Genomic DNA, 12452 nt, shown 5'->3' on the forward strand with positions numbered 1-12452 from the left:
CATGAGATGTGATATCCAACTCCTTCCCATTCCAATCCTGAGACCCTTTCGATAGCAGAGATGTGATATCTCAATGCGTATACCAAACCTGAGACCCTTCCTATGGCCTGAGATGTCATATACAACTCCTTCCCAATCCAATCCTGAGACCCTTCCTATAGCATGAGATGTGATATCTCAATGCTTATACCAAATCTGAGACCCTTCCTATAGCATGAGATGTGATATCCAACTCCTTCCCATTCCAATCCTGAGACCCTTCCTATAGCATGAGATTTGATATCTCAATGCTTCTAATACCAAACCTGAGATCCTTCCTATAACATGAGATGTGATATCCAACTCCTTCCCATTCAATCCTGAGACCCTTATGATAGCATGAGATGTGATATCTCAATGCCTCTAATACCAAACCTGAGATACTTCCGATAGCATGAGATGTGATATCTCAATGCTTCTAATACCAAACCTGAGATCCTTCCTATAACATGACATGTGATTTCCAAATCCTTCCCCTTCCAAACCTGAGACCCTCCCTTTAGCATGAGATGTGATATCTCAATGCCTCTAATACCAAACCTGAGATCCTACCTCTAACATGAAATGTGATATCCATCTCCTTCCCTTTCCAAACCTGAGACCCTGCCTATAGCATGAGATGTGATATCCAAGTCCTTCCCATTCCAATCCTGAGACCCTTCCTATAGCATGTGATGTGATATCTCAATGCTTATACCAAACCTGAGACCCTTCTTATGGCATGAGATGTCATATACAACTCCTTCCCATTCCAATCCTGAGACCCTTCCTATAGCATGAGATGTGATATCTCAATGCTTATACCAAACCTGAGACCCTTCCTATAGCATGAGATGTGATATCCAACTTCTTCCCATTCCAATCCTGAGACCCTTCCTATAGCATGAGATGTGATATCTCAATGCTTATACCAAACCTGAGACCCTTCCTATAGCATGAGATGTGATATCTCAAGGCCTCTAATACCAAACCTGAGATCCTTCCTCTAACATGAGATGTGATATCCAACTCCTTCCCGTTCCAAACCTGAGACACTTCCTATAGCATATGTGATATCCAACTCCTTCCCATTCCAAACATGAGACCCTTCCTATAGCAAGAATGTAATATCCAACTCCTACCCATTCCAATCCTGAGACCCTTACTATAGCAAGAGATGTGATATCCAAATCCTTCCCATTCCAATCCTGAGACCCTTCCTATAACATGAGATGTGATATCCAACTCCTTCCCATTCCAACCTGAGACACTTCCTATAGCATGTGAAGGGATATCCAACTCCTTCCCAATCCAATCCGGAGACCCTTCCGATAGCAGAGATGTGATATCTCAATGCTTATACCAATCCTGAGACCCTTCCTATGGCATGATATGTGATATCCAACTCCTTGCCATTCAAATCCTGAGACCCTTCCTATAGCATGAGAAGGGATATCCAACTCCTTCCCAATCCAATCCTGAGACCCTTCCGATAGCAGAGATGTGATATCTCAACGCTTCTACCAAACCTGAGACCCTTCCTATAACATGAGATGTGATATCCAATTCCTTCCCATTCCAAACCTGAGACCCTTCCTATTGGATGAGATGTGATATCCAACTCCTTCCCATTCCAACCCTGAGACCCTTCCTATACCATGAGATGTGATATCTCAATGCTTCTAATACCAAACCTGGGTCCCGTCCTATAACATGAGATATGATATCCAAATCCTTCCCCTTCCAAACCTGAGACCCTTCCTTTAGCATGAGATGTGATATCCAAATACTTCCCATTCCAATCCTAAAACCCTTCCTATAGCATGAGATGTGATATCTCAATGTTTCTAATAAAAAACCTGAGACCCTTCCTATAGCAAGAGATGCGATATCCAAATCCTTCCCATTCCAATCCTGAGACCCTTCCTATAACATGAGATGTGATATCCAACTCCTTCCCATTCCAACCTGAGACCCTTCCTATAGCATGAGAAGGGATATCCAACTCCTTCCCAATCCAATCCGGAGACCCTTCCGATAGCAGAGATGTGATATCTCAATGCTTATACCAAACCTGAGACCCTTCCTATGGCATGATATGTGATATCCAACTCCTTGCCATTCAAATCCTGAGACCCTTCCTATAGCATGAGAAGGGATATCCAACTCCTTGCCAATCCAATCCTGAGACCCTTCCGATAGCAGAGATGTGATATCTCAACGCTTCTACCAAACCTGAGACCCTTCCTATAACATGAGATGTGATATCCAATTCCTTCCCATTCCAAACCTGAGACCCTTCCTATTGGATGAGATGTGATATCCAACTCCTTCCCATTCCAACCCTGAGACCCTTCCTATACCATGAGATGTGATATCTCAATGCTTCTAATACCAAACCTGGGTCCCGTCCTATAACATGTGATATGATATCCAAATCCTTCCCAATCCAATCCTGAGACCCTTCCGATAGCAGAGATGTGATATCTCAACGCTTCTACCAAACCTGAGACCCTTCCTTTAGCATGAGATGTGATATCCAAATACTTCCCATTCCAATCCTAAAACCCTTCCTATAGCATGAGATGTGATATCCAAATCCTTCCCATTCCAATCCTGAGACCCTTCCTATAACATGAGATGTGATATCCAACTCCTTCCCATTCCAACCTGAGACCCTTCCTATAGCATGAGAAGGGATATCCAACTCCTTCCCAATCCAATCCTGAGACCCTTCCGATAGCAGAGATGTGATATCTCAATGCTTATACCTAACCTGAGACCCTTCCTATGGCATGAGATGCGATATCCAAATCCTTCCCATTCCAATCCTGAGACCCTTCCTATAACATGAGATGTGATATCCAACTCCTTCCCATTCCAACCTGAGACCCTTCCTATAGCATGAGAAGGGATATCCAACTCCTTCCCAATCCAATCCTGAGACCCTTCCGATAGCAGAGATGTGATATCTCAATGCTTATACCAAACCTGAGACCCTTCCTATGGCATGAGATGTGATATCCAACTCCTTGCCATTCAAATCCTGAGACCCTCCCTATAACAAGAGATGTCATATCCAACTCCTTCCCATTCCAAACCTGAGACCCTTCCTTTAGCATGAGATGTAATATCCAAATCCTTCACATTCCAATCCGGAGACCCTTCCTATAGCATGAGATGTGATATCTCAATGCTTATACCAAACCTGAGACCCTTCCTATGGCATGAGATGTGATATCCAACTCCTTGCCATTCAAATCCTGAGACCCTCCCTATAACAAGAGATGTCATATCCAACTCCTTCCCATTCCAAACCTGAGACCCTTCCTTTAGCATGAGATGTAATATCCAAATCCTTCACATTCCAATCCGGAGACCCTTCCTATAGCATGAGATGTGATATCTCAATGCTTCTAATACCAAACATGAGATCCTTCCTATAACATGAGATGTGATATCCAACTAATTCCCATTCCAAACCTGAGACCCTTCCGATAGCATGAGATGTGATATCTCAATGCTTCAAAAACCAAACATGAGAACCATCCTATAACATGAGATGTGAAATCCAAATCCTTCCCTTCCCAAACCTGAGACTCTTCCTATAGCATGAGATGTGATATCTCAATGCTTCTACCAAACCTGAAACCCTTCCTATAGCATGAGATGTGATATCTAACTCCTTCCCATTCCAATCCTGAGACACTTCCTATAGCATGAGATGTGATATCACAATGCTTCTAATACCAAACCTGAGACCCGTCCTATAACATGAGATGTGATATCCAAATCCTTCCCCTTCCAAACCTTAGACCCTTCCTTTATCATGAGATGTGATATCTCAATGCTTCTAATACCAAACCTGAGACCCTTCCTATAACATGAGATGTGATATCCAAGTCCTTCCCATTCCAATCCTGAGATCCTTCCTATAGCATGAGATGTGATATCTCAATGCTTCTAATAACAATTGTTCGTGGAAGTGGAGTTTGTGGCGGGACCCACTTTCTCCTGCGCACCCTTTATTTGATTGTTGGTTGAATAAAACCTGCAGCCAGATTCGTAGTTTGTCAAGGAACCAACTTCGTGGTTCCTCTGTCTAGAAGAATTGTGGGGAGTGACAAACTTATGGACTGGAAAGGCGCTGGTTGGATTTGATAGTCCAGTACCTGTTCGTAGGCAGTTTACACACAAAATATAGACGATCCAGGCTGTTGATTGGTCAAAAACGAGTGATTTAAAGGTTTTTATTCCTTGTTGTAATCAGCAGCAATGAAAGACATTCTTGTATGTAAATATACTAATCATAGCATGATGATATGTTACACAGCCTACAAACAGGTACTGGACTATCAAATCCAACCAGCGCCTTTCCAGTCCATAAGTTTGTCACTCCCCACAATGCTTCTAATAACAAACCTGAGATCCTTCCTATAACATGAGATGTGATATCCAAATCCTTCCCCTTCCAAACCAGAGACCCTCCCTTTAGCATGAGATGTGATATCCAACTCCTTCCCATTCCAATCCTGAGACCGTTCTGATAGCATGAGATGTGATATCTCAATGCTTCTAATACCAAACCTGAGATCCTTCCGATAGCATGAGATGTGATATTTCAATTCTTCTTATACCAAACCTGAGATCCTTCCTATAACACGAGATGTGATATTCAAATCCTTCCTCTTCCAAACCTGAGACCCTCCCTTTAGCATGAGATGTGATATCCAACTCCTTCCCATTCCAATTCTGAGACCCTTCTGATAGCATGAGATGTTATATCTCAATGCCTCTAATACCAAACCTGAGATTCTACCTCTAACATGAAATGTGATATCCAACTCCTTCCCCTTCCAAACCTGGGAGCCTTCCTATAACATGAGATGTGATATCGAAGTCCTTCCATTCCAATCCTGAGACCCTTCCTATAGCATGGGATGTGATATTTCAATGCTTATACCAAACCTGAGACCCTTCCTATAGCATGAGATGTGCTATCCAAATCCTTCCCATTCCAATCGTGAGACCCTTCCGATAGCATGAGATGTGATATCTCAATGCCTCTAATACCAAACCTGAGATCCTTCCTCTAACATGAAATGTGATATCCAAATCCTTCCCTTTCCAAACCTGAGAGCCTACCTATAGCATGAGATGTGATATCCAACTCCTTCCCATTCCAATCCTGAGACTCTTCCTATAGCATGAGATGTGATATCTCAATGCTTATACCAAACCTGAGACCCTTCCTATAGCATGAGATGTGATATCCAAATCCTTCCCATTCCAATCCTGAGACCCTTCCTATAGCATGAGATGTGATATCTCAATGCCTCTAATACCAAATCTGAGATCCTTCCTATAACATGAGATGTGATATCCAACTCCTTCCCGTTCCAAACCTGAGACCCTTTCTATAGCAAGAATCTAATATCCAACTCCTTCCCATTCCAATCCTGAGACCATTCCTATAGCATGAGATGTGATATCTCAATGCTTCTAATACCAAACCTGAGATCCTTCCTATGACATGAGATGTGATATCCAATTCCTTCCCATTCCAATCCTGAGACCCTTCCTATAGCATGAGATGTGATATCTCAATGCTTCTAATACCAAACCTGAGATCCTTCCTATAACATGAGATGTGATATCCAAATCCTTCCCCTTCCAAACCAGAGACCCTCCCTTTAGCATGAGATGTGATATCCAACTCCTTCCCATTCCAATCCTGAGACATTTCTGATAGCATGAGATGTGATATCTCAATGCCTCTAATACCAAACCTGAGATCCTACCTCTAACATGAAATGTGATATCCAACTCCTTCCCCTTGCAAACCTGAGAGCCTTCCTATAGCATGAGATGTGATATCGAAGTATTTCCCATTCCAATCCTGAGACCCTTCCTATAACATGAGATGTGATAGCCAACTCCTTCCCATTCCAACCTGAGACCCTTCCTATAGCATGAGATGGGATATCCAACTACTTCCAAATCCAATCCTGATACCCATCCGATAGCATGAGATGTGATATCTCAATCCCTCTAATACCAAACCTGAGATCCTTCCTATAACATGAGATGTGATATCAAAATCCTTCCCCTTCCAAACCTGAGACCCTCCCTTTAGCATGAGATGTGATATCCAACTCCTTCCCATTCCAATCCTGAGACCCTTCTGATAGCATGAGATGTGATATTCAATGCCTCTAATACCAAACCTGAGATCCTACCTCTAACATGAAATGTGATATCCAACTCCTTCCCTTTCCAAACGTGAGAGCCTCCCTATAGCATGAGATTGGATATTCAACTCCTTCCCATTCCAATCTTGAGACCCTTCCTATAGCATGAGATGTGATGTCTCAATGCTTCTAATACCAAATCTGAGATCCTTCCTATAACATGAGATGTGATATCCAACTCCTTCCATTCCAATCCTGAGACCCTTCCTATAGCATGGGATGTGATATTTCAATGCTTATACCAAACCTGAGACCCTTCCTATAGCATGAGATGTGCTATCCAAATCCTTCCCATTCCAATCGTGAGACCCTTCCGATAGCATGAGATGTGATATCTCAATGCCTCTAATACCAAACCTGAGATCCTTCCTCTAACATGAAATGTGATATCCAAATCCTTCCCTTTCCAAACCTGAGAGCCTACCTATAGCATGAGATGTGATATCCAACTCCTTCCCATTCCAATCCTGAGACTCTTCCTATAGCATGAGATGTGATATCTCAATGCTTATACCAAACCTGAGACCCTTCCTATAGCATGAGATGTGATATCCAAGTCCTTCCCATTCCAATCCTTAGACACTTCCTACAGCATGAGATGTGATATCTCAATGATTCTATTACCAAACCTGAGACCCGTCCTATAACATGAGATGGGATATCCAACTCCTTCCCATTTCAATCCTGAGAAACTTCCGATGGCAGAGATGTGATATCTCAATGCTTAGACCAAACCTGAGACCCTTCCTATAACATGAGATGTGATATCCAACTCCTTCCCATTCCAAACCTGAGACCCTTTCTATAGCAAGAATCTAATATCCAACTCCTTCCCATTCCAATCCTGAGACCATTCCTATAGCATGAGATGTGATATCTCAATGCTTCTAATACCAAACCTGAGATCCTTCCTATGACATGAGATGTGATATCCAATTCCTTCCCATTCCAAACCTGAGACCCTTCCTATAGCATGAGATGTGATATCTCAATGCTTCTAATACCAAACCTGAGATCCTTCCTATAACATGAGATGTGATATCCAACTCCTTCCCATTCCAATCCTGAGACATTTCTGATAGCATGAGATGTGATATCTCAATGCCTCTAATACCAAACCTGAGATCCTACCTCTAACATGAAATGTGATATCCAACTCCTTCCCCTTGCAAACCTGAGAGCCTTCCTATAGCATGAGATGTGATATCGAAGTATTTCCCATTCCAATCCTGAGACCCTTCCTATAACATGAGATGTGATATCCAACTCCTTCCCATTCCAACCTGAGACCCTTCCTATAGCATGAGATGGGATATCCAACTACTTCCAAATCCAATCCTGATACCCTTCCGATAGCATGAGATGTGATATCGCAATCCCTCTAATACCAAACCTGAGATCCTTCCTATAACATGAGATGTGATATCAAAATCCTTCCCCTTCCAAACCTGAGACCCTCCCTTTAGCATGAGATGTGATATCCAACTCCTTCCCATTCCAATCCTGAGACCCTTCTGATAGCATGAGATGTGATATTCAATGCCTCTAATACCAAACCTGAGATCCTACCTCTAACATGAAATGTGATATCCAACTCCTTCCCTTTCCAAACGTGAGAGCCTCCCTATAGCATGAGATGGGATATTCAAGTCCTTCCCATTCCAATCCTGAGACCCTTCCTATAGCATGAGATGTGATATCTCAATGCTTCTAATACCAAACCTGAGACCCTTCCTATAACATAAGATGGGATATCCAACTCCTTCCCATTCCAATCCTGAGACCCTTCCTATAGCATGAGATGTGATATCCAACTCCTTCCCATTCCAATCCTGAGACCCTTCCTATAGCATGAGATGTGATATCCAAATCCTTCCCATTCCAATCGTGAGACCCTTCCTATAGCATGAGATGTGATATCCAAAACCTTCCCTTTCCAAAACTGAGAGCTTACCTATAGCATGAGATGTGATATCCAACTCCTTCCCATTCCAATCCTGAGACCCTTCCTATAGCATGAGATGTGATATCTCAATGCTTATACCAAACCTGAGACCCTTCCTATAGCATGAGATGTGATATCCAAATCCTTCCCATTCCAATCCTGAGACCCTTCCCATAGCATGAGATGTGATATCCAAATCCTTCCCCTTCCAAACCTGAGACCCTCCCTTTAGCATGAGATGTGATATCCAACTCCTTCCCATTCCAATCCTGAGACCCTTCTGATAGCATGAGATGTTATATCTCAATGCCTCTAATACCAAACCTGAGATCCTACCTCTAACATGAAATGTGATATCCAACTCCTTCCCCTTCTAAACCTGGGAGCCTTCCTATAACATGAGATGTGATATCGAAGTGCTTCCCATTCCAATCCTGAGACCCTTCCTATAACATGAGATGTGATATCCAACTCCTTCCCATTCCAATCCTGAGACCCTTCCTATAGCATGAGATGTGATGTCTCAATGCTTCTAATACCAAATCTGAGATCCTTCCTATAACATGAGATGTGATATCCAACTCCTTCCCATTGCAATCTTGAGACCGTTTCTATAGCATGAGATGTGATATCTCAATGCTTATACCAAACCTGAGACCCTTCCTATAGCATGAGATGTGATATCCAAATCCTTCCCATTCCAATCGTGAGACCCTTCCTATAGCATGAGATGTGATATCTCAATGCCTCTAATACCAAACCTGAGATCCTACCTCTATAATGAAATTTGATATGCAACTCCTTCCCCTTCCAAACCTGATAGCCTTCCTATAGCATGAGATGTGATATCCAAGTCCTTCCCATTCCAATCCTGATACCCTTCCTATAACATGAGATGTGATATCCAACTCCTTCCCATTCCAACCTGAGACCCTTCCTATAGCATGAGATGGGATATCCAACTCCTTCCAAATCCAATCCTGATACCCTTCCGATAGCATGAGATGTGATATCCCAATGCTTCTACAAAACCTGAGACCCATACCATGGCATGAGATGTGATATCAAACTCCTTCCCATTCCAATCCTGACACCCTTCCTATAGCTTGAGATGTGATATCCAACTCCTTCCCATTCCAATTCTGAGACCCGTCCTATACCATGGGACTTGATATATCAATGCTTCTCATACCAAACCTGAGACCGGTCCTATAACATGAGATGTGATATCCAAATCCTTCCCCTTCCAAACCTTAGACCCTTCCTTTATCATGAGATGTGATATCCAAGTCGTTCCCATTCCAATCCTGAGACCCTTCCTATAGCATGAGATGTGATATCTCAATGCTTCTAATACCAAACCTGAGACCCTTGCTATAACATGAGATGTTATATTCAAGTCCTTCCCATTCCAATCCTGAGACCCTTCCTATAGCATGAGATGTGATATCTCAATGCTTCTAATATCAAACCTGAGACCCTTCCTATAATGAGATGGGATATCCAACTCCTTCCCATTCCAATCCTGAGACCCTTCCGATAGCAGAGATGTGATATCTCAATGCTTATACCAAACCTGAGACCCTTCCTATGGCATGAGATGTCAAATACAACTCCTTCCGATTCCAATCCTGAGACCCTTCCTATAGCATGAGATGTGATATCTCAATGCTTCTAATAATAAACCTGAGATCCTTCCTATAACATGAGATGTGATATCCAACTCCTTCCCATTCCAAACCTGAGACCCTTCCGATTGCATGAGATGTGATATCAAACTCCTTCCCATTCCAATCCTGAGACCCTTCCTATACCATGAGATGTGATATCTCAATGCTTCTAATACCAAACCTGACACCCGTCCTAAAACATGAGATGTGATGTCCAAATCCTTCCCCTTCCAAACCTGAGATCTTTTCTTTAGCATGAGATGTGATATCCAACTCCTTCCCATTCCAATCCTGAGACCCTTCCTATACCATGAGATGTGTAATCTCAATGCTTCTAATACCAAACCTGACACCCGTCCTAAAACATGAGATGTGATGTCCAAATCCTTCCCCTTCCAAACCTGAGATCTTTCCTTTAGCATGAGATGTGATATCCAACTCCTTCCCATTCCAATCCTGAGACCCTTCCTATACCATGAGATGTGATATCTCAATGCTTCTAATACCAAACCTGACACCCGTCCTAAAACATGAGATGTGATGTCCAAATCCTTCCCCTTCCAAACCTGAGATCTTTCCTTTAGCATGAGATGTGATATCCAACTCCTTCCCATTCCAATCCTGAGACCCTTCCTATAGCATGATATGTGATATCACAATTTTTCTAATACCAAACCTGAGATCCTTCCTATAACATGAGATGTGTATCCAACTCCTTCCCATTCCAAACCTGAGACCCTTCCTATAGCCTGCGATGTGATATCTTAATGCTTCTAAAACCAAACCTGAGAACCATCCAATAACATATGTGAAATCCAAATCCTTCCCTTTCCAAACCTGAGACCCTTCCGATAGCATTAGATGTGATATCTCAATGCTTCTAAAACCAACATGAGAACCATCCTATAACATGAGATGTGAAATCCAAATCCTTCCCTTTCCAAACCTGAGACCCTCCCTATAGCATGAGATGTGATATCTAAGTCCTTCCCATTCCTATCCTGAGACCCTTCCGATAGCAGAGATGTGATATCTCAATGCTTGGACCAAACCTGAGACCCTTCCTATGGCATGAGATGTGATATCCAACTCCTTCCCATTCCAATCTTGAGACCCTTCCTATAGCATGAGATGTGATATCTCAATGCTTCTATCAAACCTGAGTCCCTTCCTTTAGCATGAGATGTGATATCCAACTCCTTCCCATTCCAATCCTGAGACCCTTCCTATAGCATGAGATGTGATATTTGAAAGCTTCTAATACCAAACCTGGGACCCGTCCTATAACATGAGATATGATATCCAAATCCTTCCCCTTCCAAACCTGAGACCCTTCCTTTAGCATGAGATGTGATATCTCAATGTTTCTAATAAAAAACCTGAGACTCTTCCTATAGCAAGAGATGTGATATCCAAATCCTTCCCATTCCAATCCTGAGACCCTTCCTATAACATGAGATGTGATATCTCAATGCCTCTAATACCAAACCTGAGATTCTTCCTATAACATGAGATGTGATATCTCAATGCTTCTAATACCAAACCTGAGACCCTCCCTTTAGCATGAGATGTGATATCCGACTCCTTGCCATTCCAATCCCAAGATCCTTCTGATAGCATGAGATGTGATATCTCAATGCCTCTAATACCAAACCAGAGATTCTTCCTATAACATGAGATGTGATATCTCAATGCTTCTAATACCAAACCTGAGACCCTCCCTTTAGCATGAGATGTGATATCCGACTCCTTCCCATTCCAATCCTGAGACCCTTCTGATAGCATGAGATGTGATATCTCAATGCTTCTAATACCAAACCTGAGACCCTTCCTATAACATAAGATGGGATATCCAACTCCTTCCCATTCCAATCCTGAGACCCTTCCGATAGCAGAGATGTGATATCTCAATGCTTATACCAAACCTGAGACCCTTCCTGTGGCATGAGATGTCATATCCAACTCCTTCCCATTCCAATCCTGAGACCCTTCCTATAGCATGATATGTGTTATCACAATTTTTCTAATACCAAACCTGAGATCCTTCCTATAACATGAGATGTGTATCCAGCTCCTTCCCATTCCAAAACCTGAGACCCTTCCTATAGCATGAGATGTGATATCTTAATGCTTCTAAAACCAAACCTGAGAACCATCCAATAACATATGTGAAATCCAAATCCTTCCCTTTCCAAACCTGAGACCCTTCCTATACCATGAGATGTGATATCTCAATGCTTCTAATACCAAACCTGAGACCCGTCCTAAAACATGAGATGTGAGATCCAAATCCTTCCCCCTCCAAACCTGAGAACCTTCCTATAGCTTGAGATGTGATATCAAACTCCTTCCCATTCCAATCCTGAGATAGCTTGAGATGTGATATCCAACTCCTTCCCATTCCTATCCTGAGACCCTTCCGATAGCAGAGATGTGATATCTCAATGCTTGTACCAAACCTGAGACCCTTCCTATGGCATGAGATGTGATATCCAACTCCTTCCCATTCCAATCCTGAGACCCTTCCTATAGCATGAGATGTGATATCTCAATGCTTATACCAAACCT

This window comes from Ambystoma mexicanum, chromosome 2p, assembly GCF_040938575.1.
Source record: "Ambystoma mexicanum isolate Mex_15411 chromosome 2p, UKY_AmexF1_1, whole genome shotgun sequence".
Taxonomy (NCBI): Eukaryota; Metazoa; Chordata; class Amphibia; order Caudata; family Ambystomatidae; genus Ambystoma; species Ambystoma mexicanum.